The following is a 16,232-nucleotide window of genomic DNA, read 5'->3' on the forward strand; positions in this document are numbered from 1 at the left end:
AGGAACATTGAAAATATGAGCTGATTGGTGAGGTGACTGCAGCCTCAGCTATTTGGCCAGCAAAGTCATAATTGTTACAGTAGGCCAGCTATTACATGAACAAGGGAGCTACTGTGCCGCAACATAGAGCGAGGGAGAGTATATAAGCTAGCGAAAAAACTTCAATAAAGACACTGTCTCAGACGCGGTGTGTGCACTATGGCTGAGGTGGGTGTGGGAGGTCTGCTAGAGGCTCTCAGTCGCCCAGCTCCAGTGGTGCAGCTGGAGGTGACGGTGGACACGGCACTTAAAGGCTTGCGGGCCCTCCAGGTGTGGGGGTCTCAGCAGTATGCTTTGGGGCAGAGCATTCCATGTCTGCACAGCGCTGGCAGGAAATGCGCGAAGACAGCTGTTTCGGGTGCGTGCTGGCAGGTTAGTCGATAGCTGGTGTGGGTGCGTAGGCTGAGCAGACACGCGGGTGGGCTGTATGTCCTGAGGTCGACGTTGGGCACCAGGGGGGAGGATCTTCTTTAGCGGGCTGTCCGCATCTAGGCAGAATAGCTTGTACAAGTATGCAAGCGTGTGTGCCTAGTTGTTGCACTTTCGATTGATATTGCACACACATTGTGATACAAAATTATGCAGAACTTCCACTTGAAGCAGATGGAGGTTTGTCTTGCACTAGCATTAACATCAGACATAATGGTGGCGTCTATAGACAACTGGAAAGCAGGCCAGGTCGGATCACATTGAGCTGGGTCATAACGGGCTGCCACACATCGGTTTAAATCTCCCCGGTTTAAATTTCTCCGGTTTAAATCTCTCCGGTTTGAATCACGTTGGTTGAATCACGATGGGATCACCAATGACTATGTAGTGGGTCGTTATGGACGCCCCCGTTACCACATCCGTGCACACGAGCACCAACGAAACACAAAATAGTGTGTCATTGCCTTCTCCTCCTGGCCCCCCACCACACGACAATGCAAACGACTTGATAGTATTTCTGACTTCCAACAATCAACAAACGGCAAGGGCGCAGGAGGAGAAAGGCGAAATACAAGTCTCAACAAAAAGACGAGGGAAAAAAACACGAAGGAACAACAAAGAACAAGCAGCAATAAATGCGCGGACGAATCGTGAAGACTAATCAGGGACCAATACGTACAGAACACATGACCAAGACAACCAGACCACGGACGAATCACTCTCACTCCCAGATGCAGACCAAACTAGCACTACAGGTACGCATATGCACGATACTCACTAAGTGAGTATCAATTCTTTGTGCCATCTTTGGGTCCGTCAAATACAGTAGTAGTAGGTTTTTCATTTTGACCCGACGAGACCATACGACGCTTGCAGATCACAGCACGAACAGTTCACCAGCCACACTCCACGAAAGCAATATCTTTCCTATAAAATAGCATTATTCAGCTAAACCCCTTCATTCAACAACTGCTTCTCCTCTGATGAGTTCCCCGTTATTATCTCTATGGAACGAAACAAGACTTGTCAGGAGTACTACTACTTGCTTTCGTGGAGTGTGGCTGGTGAACTGTTCGTGCTGTGATCTGCAAGCGTCGTATGGTCTCGTCGGGTCAAAATGAAAAACCTACTACCAAGTGAGTATCGTGCATATGCGTAGTCTTGACGATCACTCGCAAAAAGCGGAAGCAGATTCTCGCACTCTTTGACAACGCGTACTCTTATCTTGCATGCACCACACACCATGGACGTCACACATCACACCATACTCACCTGTACAATGTACGCTACAACACACTTTGTAGACCGGCAACAGTAAAAGTGTTATTGTGCTTCACCACTTCGAGGTTGCTATCACAAAAAGGTGCTTCAGCAAGAGGAGTGGCAGTACAGCGTTGGCACTGCACAAATGGCAACCATTTTATATTTATTTTGCATTGCTTACAGAGGTGCCATCAGCCACCTCCGACATCGTGATCATGCTTCCAGAACCATGTGTGGCATGTATCTTCTACATACAGATAAACCTGCCTTAACCGGACGCCCGTGGTGCAGCGGAAACTGTTCTGATATGACATGATTCCGCTTGACCCAGGGATGCACGTTCGATCCACAGCCCTTTGGTGCAGGAACATTTCCGGGTCAATATGGGATTCTGCTTATTATGACATCAGACGCCGGACTCTACAAGAAGCCTGTTACTAAGAAAAGCTCACTAAAGGGAACGCACACTCACACAGTGACACATTCCACATTCGTGCACAACGGAAAGCGATTCGAAGAAACAATAACCTTGAACTTTCTACATGAACTCCGAAAAGCAACTCTTCACTCCAACTAGTCTAAAACGCTACTAAAGTAAAAGTCCAACAACCAGGAACTAAACAAAAGCAGTGCAGCACAGCGCGGTGCAAGCTCCGGTGCATGCATCCGGGAACTCGCGAGACAGAAACATGCACGTGACCGCTCAGGTCTACAGTCAATGCTACCATGAATACAAGCATACTAGAAGCAGATGCGTAGCAGTACAGCACAATCATGCATGTGACATAGTCGTTGGTTCAGACCTCGGGATCTTCTGAACAAAGCCATATGCACTCTACTAGTACGACACATGAGAACATACACATTGAGAACATCACACACGTACGTGCCGACACACCAATACAACTCACCCACCATCCTCCTGTCCCTTCACAGTTTCAACCGAATGCCCCCCCCTGACCTGCGTGAAACAAAAATAGCAAGCATGCGTTTCAATGGCATCTAGCCTCATTCTATCATCCGTATGCTCATGTAGTAGCTCACACTGTACCCCATCCCTCTGCAATGTGTTTGCTTCCTTACTTGCTAGACTGATTTTATATATTATGATTCTGGACTGATTTGAATCACAACTACTAGTATCTTCCTTATTGGCCATGGGCCATCGTGGAAATGAAGAAAAATAATAAAAGACAAGAACCAAGTACAACAAAGTGCGCAAATAATACTCTCCGAATTTCACAACACTGATGTTGTCCTCAGGTTTACAAAAAAAGGTATGATTAGACTAAGTGAAGAGCAGTACCGGTAGAAGGAAAAATTATTGTTTTGCCAACAATCTAAGTGCCAAGTGAAAGAACGAAGACAAAGGACAAGAGAGACGAAGAAAAACGCAACACGAAAAGAGAAATGCAGGACAAGGCCGGCGAAAGGAGAAACAAAAGTAAATACAAGAGACCAAGGAGACATGACTCCCTGATACAGAATGCTTGACTATACTGTGCAGGAGATTTGTTCATACTGAATGTGATAATTTAATGGAAATGGGAGCACTTCGAGTTCAATCACTGGCCCCTGCACTCGTTGGAGTCTTGAGATTGGCTGAGACGACCAGTCGCAGTCTCAGACTCCTACTGCCATGCCTGTCCAACATACAGCACACTCCACACGCCACAGTCATACCGTAATCAAAATCTTCAACTCACACTCACAGTTTCGACGCTGGCACCGCTGTACAGCTCAGCTGCAAAGCATAGTCTTCCCGCTGGCACGCGAATGGCGTCTGCCTGGCCAGATCTGGCATGATGTGCTCTCAAGGTGTGCACATCACAGTCCAGATGAAAGACAATGATATCATCATCTTGCCACGGCTGACCCAGTTTGCCAGAATCTCCAACGCAATAGTCACTGTTTCCATCACAACCGTCATCACACCAGCCAAGGAAAGGCTTCTCTGGTGAGCAAAACTCAAGTTCATGACACGATTCCCTCCTAACTCCAACAGCAAGATATCCTCTCCCGGGTCGGACGCGGAAAACACAGATCACCTCACCATGACAATAGCTACCTAGAGTGGAGAATGCGGCCCATCCTTTACCGGTATTAGACACTTCATGCCCATCATCCGATAACGAGAAATCGCCCGCAGCCAAAGTAAACTGGTCAAAAGTGGGTTGTGTAATGATCCGTTTCGTTTCCGCGCTGGCTTCAACAAATCCGTCGATCAAGAACTTCCCAAGACTTGGGACATGGCAGCTTTCGTCTTCCGCAAACGTATCGTATGACACACTAAAATCGACTTGTGGAAGATCACAGAGGCTAGCATCCGTACAGTAATCGACAACATCATCGACCTGTGCGTCCAGGATCTTCACTGCCGTCAGGAGATTAGCATCGTCAAGGTACCGCACTAGATGCTCACAGCTTTCCAGTTGATACACTTTCTGCTTCACAATCTCCGACTGCCTCTCCAAGTCTTTCAGTGCACTCCAGCGTGAAGTGTCCAGTTCGTTCAGAAGATCATCTTGTCTCTGCCGAAGTTTCTTGATGAACTTCTCGAAATCAGCTGATATCTGCGCAGATAGTTCTTCCACTTTGTCATTGATCTGCGCTGTGCGAGATGCAATGGAGTTGCTATCATCATCCAGTTGCTTTCTCCCAGCGCACTCGCGTAGCAGTTTATCCCAAACGGCCCGTCTTGATTCAGCAGCTGTTTCAATGTCTTCGAAACCTTCTGAACAGTGGGCATGGCGCTGCTCAAGACATCTCCCGCATGCAAGCAGTTTACACTGGCTACAGTAGGACTTCACGGCATGGTTCGGGTGAAAAGAACACTGACGTCCTACGCCACTCCTAGTCCCAGTGCCTTCTCTGGATGGCGGTGTTTGTGTTGGTGGTGGTGCTGTGAAGCCATCATTGAGACGGCTTATCTGGTGGCCACGGGAGCTTTTCTTCTTCAAATGAAACGTTTCATGGTCCTCGCACAAATACAACCCACAATCGGCACACAGCGACACAGCTGGTTCAAATTCTCCTTCGCACTCCGGACTTTGACAGAATGGACGCAACTCGGGATCTGCAGAACTGGTCTTGGCATTGGTCGAATCAGCCCATCCCCGCCTTGGCCATTCTGCCAAGGAGTCCTCCAGTCGCACTCCTGGATCAGCAGTACCAGCAACGCACAAACATTGGAAGCACGATACTGTTGCGTCTTTGCCAACGTGCTCCCGTATACATGGCACGCACATCGCATGCAGGCAATTCAGTATTTTGAGCCGGTCCGCAGGTTTGTGACACGCAACGCACAGGCCTTTCACGGAGCCGCCGGCGGTGAGGGGACTACGACGTGTAGGAGGAGAATTGCTGAATGCTTCCGCCATGGCTCCTCTGCAGAAACCAGCATTGAATACTGCTTCTTGTAGATAGAACGTAAAGGTCGCCACTTACAAAGAATTTGGGAATTTTGCTGGCTGATGCGTCAAATGCATTATTTTAAATTTTAAATAGACCGAATCGCGGATGCTGTCTACAAAATATACGTCATTCATGCCCTTCTCAGCTCTCTAGCTCTACCGCTGTCATCGACCTACGCGCAAATATCGTTATAAGAGTAGCTACCCTTATAACGATATTTGCGTCAGACCAAGTAGTTAAGGTGGCTCACGCCTATTTCAAAAAAATTAACGATTGCTCTGAAAATTTGGTGGGCGGTTGCTCTTAGGTAGTGTATGCAAATGGCGAGTTAAAAAACGGGGTCTCAATGCTAACTTTTGAGATATAGGCGATGACAATTTCACTAAATTGTCAAATTTGTACAGGATTTGTGATGTATAGCGGACGGGTATTTCATCAAGAACCTGATTTACAATCTTCCTCATTTTTTGGTTATTGAATGGACTAACTGTGTACATGCCAATGAGAAAATAAAAAACATATGCTTCAATGCTCAATTTCGCCATATAGGCGCAGAATGCCTTTTTGATAAGTTAGCTTTGCTACATGTACATGCACACCTACATATCCCATGTACATGTCCATATACATCTACTCTTCTCTACTAGCCAACCCCAACCCTGCAATACACATTGACACAAGTGTACACAAACATACCACACACATACCACACACAAACACACACACGCATACATGCAAACACACACACGCATACATGCAAACACACACACACACCTGTCCTGTCGAGCCACTACCACTAGGGTCACGTGGGCCCGGAGGGGCAGCAGAGAGTGAGAAAGAGCACGCCACCCGGTGGCGCTCCAGACACACACACACACACACACACACACACACACACACACACACACACACACACACACACACACACACACACACACACACACACACTACTACTACTGCTACTGTAGCATGGTTGCCCAAGGGCCACACCATTCCGAAAGAAGCCGGAGTCATTATCAGGAGCAGAAACGGAGATGACGACTCAGGTCACTCTGTCGACGGAACTGACGGCTGCAGCGAGAACAGCGGACACAATATGATGCTCTGTCAGACTTGGTTGCCCGATGGCCACGGTCGCACATGTGACGTCTGAAACCAGGCACTGACTTGAATTGCCGATTGCTTGTCAAACACAAGAGAGAAGCATGGACGCTGAGCGGAATAGATGATGCCGGCGCGGACACTTTCGATGGTTCCAGGGGCAAACAATGATGCACACGCAGGCCACCACGAGAGTGAAACCACCTTCTGCATGTAGCACACTGCACAGCACCACGCTGATCCTGGATGGGGAGACTTTGCTCTGCGCCACATTTGTGCCTTGTTTGTCACCTGGCTGGCGAAACGACTGATGGCAGATAAGACAGTCCACCCGCCAGGCAGACCTATCCTGAGCAACCTCATACCAGGCCAGACAGACAGACACACACACACCCACCCACCACACACACGCACAAACGTGCGTGTAAACAGTGACTAAACACACACACACACAAGGCACACACAGGATCGCACGCCTGCAGACCATCGCTCCAATGAAGATAAGATTACTACTTCTTTGTGTAAAATATGTTTGAGATAGAGTGTCACTCTTAGATGTGACTGACGCCATCAACCAATGTCAAGGAAAAAAATTCACGGTTCGCGTCAGACTCGGCTACAGGCCGAATTTTCCGCATCTGTATGAACGCCATCATCCTTCAAGGATCAAGGCGCAGATGCAAGGAAAGAATGTGTTCAATCTTCTTCTGCACACGTAGAAATAGGTTTGGGCATTTTCGATGATTTAGAATGTACGTCGCGTGAATATGACAATGTGACAGAGGCAGCCACAATTTACTGATTACTGTGCATTGATCTAGCTATATACACTGCAAGTGCACTGTAAATATTGTGTTACATGCACGTAGTTGTGAAGGGAGACAGTATACATGTACATTCACCAATGACACACCTGTCAGACAGCAGGTTAGGGCTAGTCAAAGTTATGAAGGCACAATATACGATACGAAGGCATAATTTTGCGATGTACTTGAGTTTGTGAATATATAGTGGACTTTGTGTTCACACATACTCTACCAAATTGCCATGCACACCGTTGTAACACACACACACACACACACACACACACACTTGAGCCTGGGGAGCATGATTGCTGTCAGCCAGTGTTGCTTTCAAATGCTTATTCTCGTCAGGAGTGATGTGAAACACATACTGGTAAATCAATCTCTAAAAAATGCATCCTAAATAAAACGCTCAAGCACTGAGTCTAGTCAGAGTGATAAGACAATAAATTGAAGGAATTTCTCAACAAAAACTCAGTGTACCGCTGTGATAAAGCCGTGGCAATAACTATAGTAGAGTTCTTCGTGGACAGCGATTACCATAAAGAAATGGTGAGATACTACAGTAGTACCCTCTACTGACACAAGGCAACCACGCTGTCCAGTACATGTTCGAATCAAAAATACTTTCGTACATTCGTGACCATTTCAATATATTCAAGGGCGACCTCCACAATCCACTGGCTTCAGAGTCGATTGATCATTATAGAACGGCCATTCTTGACAAAATAGTCAGACAAATTTTGCGAAGGATGGCGTTCTACTGTGGAATGGACTCGCCAAGTCACTTGAACCAATTCAACGAAAATTCAAAATACTCAGGTTTTACATATTCACGTACCCGTCTGTGCCGTCCCCCATTCCTTCCAAGACATCCACATAGACTCCAACGCTTTGATTCTACTCTTTTTCCGAAGCCGACCATGGGCATGGGCAGTGCCTGCTGGAAGGGACATCCCAACACTTCTCTGACAGGTGACAATTTCCACAAGTAAAAAATGCACCTCAAAAATGTAGCCAAGTGAATAGAAGGAGTGACAAAAAAATAAGAAAAAAGCTCACACTCTAGACTCGAGTACGAGAGTTTCGTACTCAGGCCATCTGCTCGAGCTGGACCCTTCGAAACTGGAGTGCGCTACAAGCTCGCTAAGCCAACTCCGCATGCACTTTTCTCGAACGTAGGATGCGCGAGAACCTGCGCAGAAGACGAGTTTAGAAATAGGCGCGAGCCACCTTAAAGGGGAAGTTCACCCTAAAATCAAAATCAGATATGTTATTGGGAAAAATCAGCTGAGTCGATTGGTGTATGTCTCGTCTCCATCCGGTGACTATAACCGGAGATATACGCAACTGAAATATCACTTTGATCCCCGGTTTTTGGCGCCGCCATGGCGTCACGAATCTGTGACGTCAAAGAGATAGAGGAGCTCCTGGAGCTCGGAACTTTTACTTGGAGTTGGACGGAGAACTTGGAAAGTGAAGTCGTGAATGTCCAATGGCAATGCGGAAAGTCAAGCAGTATGAGGCTCAGAGCGGAGACGATTCAGGGTAGGTCTACCTCCTTGTCAGGAGATGACAGTGACTCCGAGGAGAGCGAGTTGGACGCCAGCGAAGGAACCGGAGTATACCGAGGATGAGATCATGCAGATGGCGAGTGCGGAGCAAGTTGGTGTAAATGCTGACGAAACTGCAGCGGCTGCTGCCGACACTGACCCTGCTGCTTGCTTAGAGGACTGCTGGCCACCTGCCGATCGCGTTGGCAATACGTCCTGCTATGAATGTGGCAAATGCGTCGTTCAATTATTGCGGAACGACTGCATTTGCTGCAAAGATGTTCCGGAATCGGCAGCCGCGGATTGGTTACTGAGTCTGGCTGCATTACTTGCACCTCACAGTTCGAGGAAGGCTGCAGCAACCAGCACGCACTGTACATTGTACTGCGTGGCTATTTGGGCAAGATCCATCAGCAGGCCGGATCGAAGCCATCTGAGTTTGGAAACCGGTACGTGCTAATAGTGTAATATTGTCGTCGATTTTGCATCGGAGAACTGTATTTTCTCATCAAAATTTTAAAAATACTGTTCCATGGTGCAAAAATATAACCAGGATATTGGCTTGTATACTTCTTCAAAAATTTGTTGTTGTAGTGTGCTGCTGTTGCACTGAAATGTACGTTGACATGTGAGACTAACAGCAGGAAGATCTACTCCCTTGTTCCCCAAAGCAGCTCGCACCGTTACGCAGCATACCGACAATACATATGGCTGATGTTCGGAAAACTTGGCCAAGGAGTCCGGTGGAACACCTGCATAATGGACAAACGGCAAAGCAATCATAAGCTGTCACTATTTGTAGTCAGCCAGGTGCTTGCACGTGTGTGTGTGTGTGTGTGTGTGTGTGTGTGTGTGTGTGTGTGTGTGTGTGTGTGTGTGTGTAGCTGTATGGTGTAGACCAGGCTGAATTGTGACGGTCAATTCTTCAGCCTTGCAAGCTGTTGAATGGTGCAATTCCAGCACAAGTTGCTATGGCTTCTGCCGTAGCATTGCCATCATTGCCTCCGGCGATTGGCGTCAAAGGTGTGTGTGTGTGTGTGTGTGTGTGTGCGCGCGCGCGCACGCCCGCACGTGTGTGTGTTTATAGCAAAAGAATAGTCATGAAAATGTACTGCCAGTGTTGCAAGCATATGTACGTGTGGATTTGATCTACACAGTGGGTACCATAACATCACCTCTAAATTTCCCGTGTGCTGACGGGGGTCTGTGTGCACGCATCAGCAGATATCATGCCATCGTCTGGACTCAATGCGCATGCAACTGGAGACCGAAAAGCTGCGGCATACGGCTCAGAATAGGCTTGAGCTAGGATCATACTCGCAAAATACACGCAGATAACAGTGACAATGCAACACAATAAAGACTTTCTTGGAATTGAAACTTACCAAGCAGAGGACAGAGCTAGTGACCACTGTATGCCTTTTCACGACATGTAAAACTTGAATTGAAATAAAACAAAAATATATTGCACGATCTTCTGTCTTCATTCAGTACCTTGCAATCAACACACTGCAAACAGCTTTGTACCGGTATCTGTAAATAATTTTCTCTACAAGTATACGATGTACTCAACACTGTGGGTGAAACTGCCCTCTCCAACTCGCGATGTACAGACAAAATTTCAACACGCTCTCAAAGCACGAAATCACCAGAACCATTCACTCACCTCTTCTCTCTCCTGCCTCTCCTGATACTGCGACATCCTTCGCTTCGCTGGGGGACGCCTGTCCGGGAAAATCGATGGCACAGCGTCTGCTTTCAGCTTTCGGCGGCACGTTTTGCCCATCTCTCCGTGCAAGTTCCTCTGGAAGGCATCTCCTCAAAATGTGCCGAACAAATTGCACAGCTCTCCTCAAACTTAGGTGGCAAATTCTCGCGGTGAATCGCTGCAACTCATTCCGCTCGGAGAGCTTTATCCCGCGGAATACGATGCACCGTGGTCCCAGGGGGCTTGCCAGACTGGTTAGAGCAGCCGACAGCACAGCAAACCGTCATCGTGGTTGAAACTGTTCAGGTCGCAAGAAAGAAACTCCACAAACGCCACTCTTTCTCGCTCACTGAAAAGCAAGCAGACCGGGAACCTCTATCTCTTTGACGTCACAGGGTGTGGAGGGGGTGTGCGCCGGCCGCATGACGTCATTTTGCATGACGTCATGGTAAATTTCAAATTCAAATATCTCCAGAACGGCGTATCGCACGGCGATGGGACCTTCACCACCGAACTCAGCGCCTCGAAATCTACAAACTGTGAAATTTTGATTTTAGGGTGAACTTCCCCTTTAAAGGGGAAGTATACCCTAAAATCAAATTTTCACCAGTTGTAGTCTTCTGGGTGCTGAGTCGAATGGTCTTGGTCCGAGGAAGCTGCGACGCTCCCTTCCTACTTGAATCCCAATCGAACTCGCGCACTTCCACCGAAACTGGGTGACTGCGCCCTACTAGATGGGGATTTGTATGCAAAATGTCACTAAAAGCGCCATTTCGTTCTTATAAAAGCACTGATGACCGCGATTGGCCCATATGTTGTAGTCTTTTGGACGCTGAGTCGACTGGTTTTGGTCCGAAAAGGCTGCGATGCAGCGTTCCTCCTTTATTCCCAATCGAACATGGTTGAACAAGCGGTCACGTGCTCCTGCGTACACCAGTCAGCTGGTCACCGTGCCTGCAGGGTACAACTTACTAGCCTGTTTGACCTTTTTTGGGTGCAGTCCTGTCACTCGAGTTGAACTCGAGTTGAACCTTGGTGTGAAATTTGTCACCTGCTGGCGCGGTGACCAGGTGATTTGGGCACCCAGGAGCACGTGACCGCTTGTTCAACCATGTTCGATTGGGAATAAAGGAGGAACGCTGCATCGCAGCCTTTTCGGACCAAAACCAGTCGACTCAGCGTCCAAAAGACTACAACATATGGGCCAATCGCGGTCATCAGTGCTTTTATAAGAACGAAATGGCGCTTTTAGTGACATTTTGCATACAAATCCCCATCTAGTAGGGCGCAGTCACCCAGTTTCGGTGGAAGTGCGCGAGTTCGATTGGGATTCAAGTAGGAAGGGAGCGTCGCAGCTTCCTCGGACCAAGACCATTCGACTCAGCGCCCAGAAGACTACAATTGGTGAAAATTTGATTTTAGGGTATACTTCCCCTTTAAAAGGGGAAGTATACCCTAAAATCAAATTTTCACCAATTGTAGTCTTCTGGGCGCTGAGTCGAATGGTCTTGGTCCGAGGAAGCTGCGACGCTCCCTTCCTACTTGAATCCCAATCGAACTCGCGCACTTCCACCGAAACTGGGTGACTGCGCCCTACTAGATGGGGATTTGTATGCAAAATGTCACTAAAAGCGCCATTTCGTTCTTATAAAAGCACGGATGACCGCGATTGGCCCATATGTTGTAGTCTTTTGGACGCTGAGTCGACTGGTTTTGGTCCGAAAAGGCTGCGATGCAGCGTTCCTCCTTTATTCCCAATCGAACATGGTTGAACAAGCGGTCACGTGCTCCTGGGTGCCCAAATCACCTGGTCACCGCGCCAGCAGGTGACAACTTTCACACCAAGGTTCAACTCGAGTTCAACTCGAGTGACAGGACTGCACCCAAAAAAGGTCAAACAGGCTAGTAAGTTGTACCCTGCAGGCACGGTGACCAGGTGACTGGTGTACGCAGGAGCACGTGAACGCTTGTTCAACCATGTTCGATTGGGAATAAAGGAGGAACGCTGCATCGCAACCTTTTCGGACCAAAACCAGTCGACTCAGCGTCCAAAAGACTACAACATATGGGCCAATCGCGGTCATCCGTGCTTTTATAAGAACGAAATGGCGCTTTTAGTGACATTTTGCATACAAATCCCCATCTAGTAGGGCGCAGTCACCCAGTTTCGGTGGAAGTGCGCGAGTTCGATTGGGATTCAATACGCAGATGATGTGTCTTTATACAGGGCGGGGAAGAATTTCCAGAACTTATGCAAAGACCTCACAGAGGACATCATCAAAGTAAAGGAATTCTTGGCAACGAGAGGTCTTATGTTGAACTCCTCGAAAACCCAGCTTGTTGTGTTCAGGCCAAAGTCGAAACCTCTTGACCCCGATGTCAACGTTCAGATTGAAGATGTCACCATCACCCCTAGTGCACACGTGAAATACCTCGGTATAGTTCTTGACGAACATCTCTCCTTTGGAGTTCACATTGCACAATTAGAACGTAAAATAGGCTGTAAGTTAGGAATGTTTAGAAAGGTCCGAGACCATTTAACGATCGATGCTAAGAGGGCTTTCTACATCTGTTCCATTCAGTCCATACTTGAGTATGGGTCTAATTCCTTTGCTCACTGCCTTTCTGCCTCCCTCCATGACCGTGTTGTCCGACTTAGTAATAGAGCGCTGCGTATTGTATTTTGCATGCCCCGCCTATCTGATGTCTCCCTTGTTCTTGCCCGCTACCATATCATTCCCTTGTCTGTCAGGTACCAATTCAAGCTGTACGTTCTAACGTACCGTGCGCTTCATGATCTGGCTAGTGTCTTTGTTGCTAACTGTTTCTGTCTCCGCTCTAATTCTACCTGCACTAGTTCTCGCACCCGCTCTCAAGTGTCCTCTTCCCTTGCTCTTCCGACAGCCAAACGTCGCTATGGTTTATTTTCTGTCACTTTCCTTGGCTCTGACCGCTGGAATGCCCTCCCAGCGGAGGTCCGCTCAAGTTCTTCCTTGCATACCTTCCGTAATTCTGTTCTTCATTTTTTAGGGTACCCTGTCAAAAGGCCTTAGGCCTGTGGGGATTGCCCTATCAAAAATTTAATAATAATAATAATAATAATAATACTCATAAAAAGGACACACTTCAGGCTCATTACAAACATCTTGAAAGTTTTCGTCTTCACAAGTATACTTTCAAGCCTTCTCATCAGGTGATGAGAAGGCTTGAAAGTATACTTGTGAAGACGAAAACTTTCAAGATGTTTGTAATGAGCCTGAAGTGTGTCCTTTTTATGAGTATTATCGCATTTTTGTCTCAGAGGAAACTGAATAATAATAATAATAATAATAATAATTCAAGTAGGAAGGGAGCGTCGCAGCTTCCTCGGACCAAGACCATTCGACTCAGCACCCAGAAGACTACAACTGGTGAAAAATTGATTTTAGGGTATACTTCCCCTTTAAGGGTAGGGGTTCCAGGATCTGGCCGACTGGGTTCGAGGACTTTCTCCACGCGCTACACACAAAAGTAATACTAGTAATAGTTTGGTCGCGCGATGACGGCTCATTCTAGATCTAGCCTTCTAGGCCAGTGCGCTGGGATATCGTAAGTTCTGGAGGATTTTTGAAGTCACCAGTGGCTTCCTGAGGTTTTCAGCTGTCCAATGTGGGGTTTTTGATCGCCGTGCTGCGAAATTAGGCCATTGCGATCAGTCAAAGAAGAAATTGAAGGCGATTTTCAAGTCTAAAATGGCATCTTAGGGGATTCTTAAACCGATTTTCAGCTTCAGCACCCAAAAACCTTTCGGAATCACCCATGCCGGTGTTTTTCTCAAGCAAGGAGGTACAGCAGCGCAACAAAATTTGAGTGCGCCGAGTAGGACTAAAAGCACCTCCGACATGGCGATTTTTTCAAGTGCGAGGAAGAAGAGTAGATCTACCCTAGAAACTAGGTGTTACCCCCAGCGCAGTCAGCTGATCGCGAGTATCAAGCAGCACGAAGACCAGGATTTCGCTGTGCCTAGTGAGCACGACGTAGTACACGATTCTGTACTATCTCCTGTTTGCGAGGAACAAGGAGAACAGGCGGCGGCTTGGATTTACGACTCGTGCGCTGGCGGAGAACAGTGAGCTGCCGTCATTACGTACCGATCGAACTGGTTGGTGTTGGAGCTGATGCAGTAATGCCAGTATCTCTCACCATGATCAGCCTGATCCCAGCTCCCATCGACAGCGTCTTCTGGATTTGGTTCGCAACTTGCAAGCCCTGCAGAGGACGGCATCGGCAACATCACCATTGGCGTGTTTGTGACTTGCCGTCCTTGTCGGCAATGGCCAAAGCCGTGCTGGTGACTTGACGTCCTTGTCGGCCAAAGCCGTGTGAAGAAGAGGGGTAGGTTCGCCGAATCGAAGCGTGCATATGTCATTCGCTCAAGGCAAGGATAAGAGGCCGGCTGTAAACAAAATTTCATCTGATTCGTGTGAAAATGTATGTAGCTAGATGGTGGCTACGCAGTAGTTTGACCATGTTTTGAGCCGATTTCCCATTTGATCGCCAGAGAAAAATACACCCATTTCGCTGTAGAAAAATGGCTATAACTTTCGAATGCCTGGACCGATTTTGATAAAATTGGCACCATAGGATTTCTCATTACCTCGGTGACATTGTCCAAGAACAAGCTAGCTTGAATTATGAATTTGAAATTTTGACTGGAATCCCTAATAAGGGTAATATTGATAGGGGTAACTGGTTCATTTCATACACATACGTGGTAAAGGGGAAGTACATGTATACCCTAAAATCAAATTTTCAACAGTTGTAGTCTTCGGGGTGCTGAGTCGAATGGTCTTGGTCCGAGGAAGCTGAGACGCTCCCTTCCTCCTTTATTCCCAATCGAACTCGCGCACTTCCACCGAAACTGGGTGACTGCGCCCTACTAGACGGGGATTTGTATGCAAAATGTCACTAAAAGCGCCATTTCGTTCTTATAAAAGCCCGGATGACCACGATTGGCCCATATGGTGTAGTCTTTTGGACGCTGAGTCGACTTGTTTTGGTCCGAAAAGGCTGCGATGCAGCGTTCCTCCTTTATTCCCAATCGAACATGGTTGAACAAGCGTTCACGTGCTCTTGCGTACACCAGTCAACTGGTCACTGTGCCTGCAGAGTACAACTAATGATTATGTTACTTACTAGCCTATTTGACCTTTTTTGGGTGCAGTCCTGCCACTCGAGTTGAACTCGAGTTGAACCTTGGTGTGGAAGTTGTCGCCTGCTGGCGTGGTGACCAGGTGATTTGGGCACCCAGGAGCACGTGACCACTTGTTCAACCATGTTCGATTGGGAATAAAGGAGGAACGCTGCATCGCAGCCTTTTCGGACCAAAACAAGTCGACTCAGCGTCCAAAAGACTACAACATATGGGCCAATCGCGGTCATCCGTGCTTTTACAAGAACGAAATGGCGCTTTTAGTGACATTTTGCATACAAATCCCCATCTAGTAGGGCGCAGTCACCCAGTTTCGGTGGAAGTGCGCGAGTTCGATTGGGATTCAAGTAGGAAGGGAGCGTCCCAGCTTTCTCGGACCAAGACCATTCGAATCAGCACCCGGAAGACTACAACTGGTGAAATTTTAATTTTTGCCTTAACTTCCCCAGCCTTCTACACCCGTCCGAGATCGGAGTAAAACGTTTACGCAACTTTTTACATTTCGTGCCATATGACGTCAGTCGACATGGCAACTTTTACAGAAACGCAACAAAAAAGCGGTTTTCTACGTAGTGTGTTAGGGCTCATAAGGATACCGACTGATCAACAGAGACTATCTTAAAAATGGAGTTACTATTCTTTATTATTATTCTTTATTTCCACGATGGCCCATGGCCAATAAGGAAGATAAATCAGTCCAGAATCATATAAAATCAGTCTAGGAAGTAAGG

The sequence above is a fragment of the Sycon ciliatum genome, chromosome 5 (genome assembly GCF_964019385.1).
Source record: "Sycon ciliatum chromosome 5, ocSycCili1.1, whole genome shotgun sequence".
NCBI lineage: Eukaryota > Metazoa > Porifera > Calcarea > Leucosolenida > Sycettidae > Sycon > Sycon ciliatum.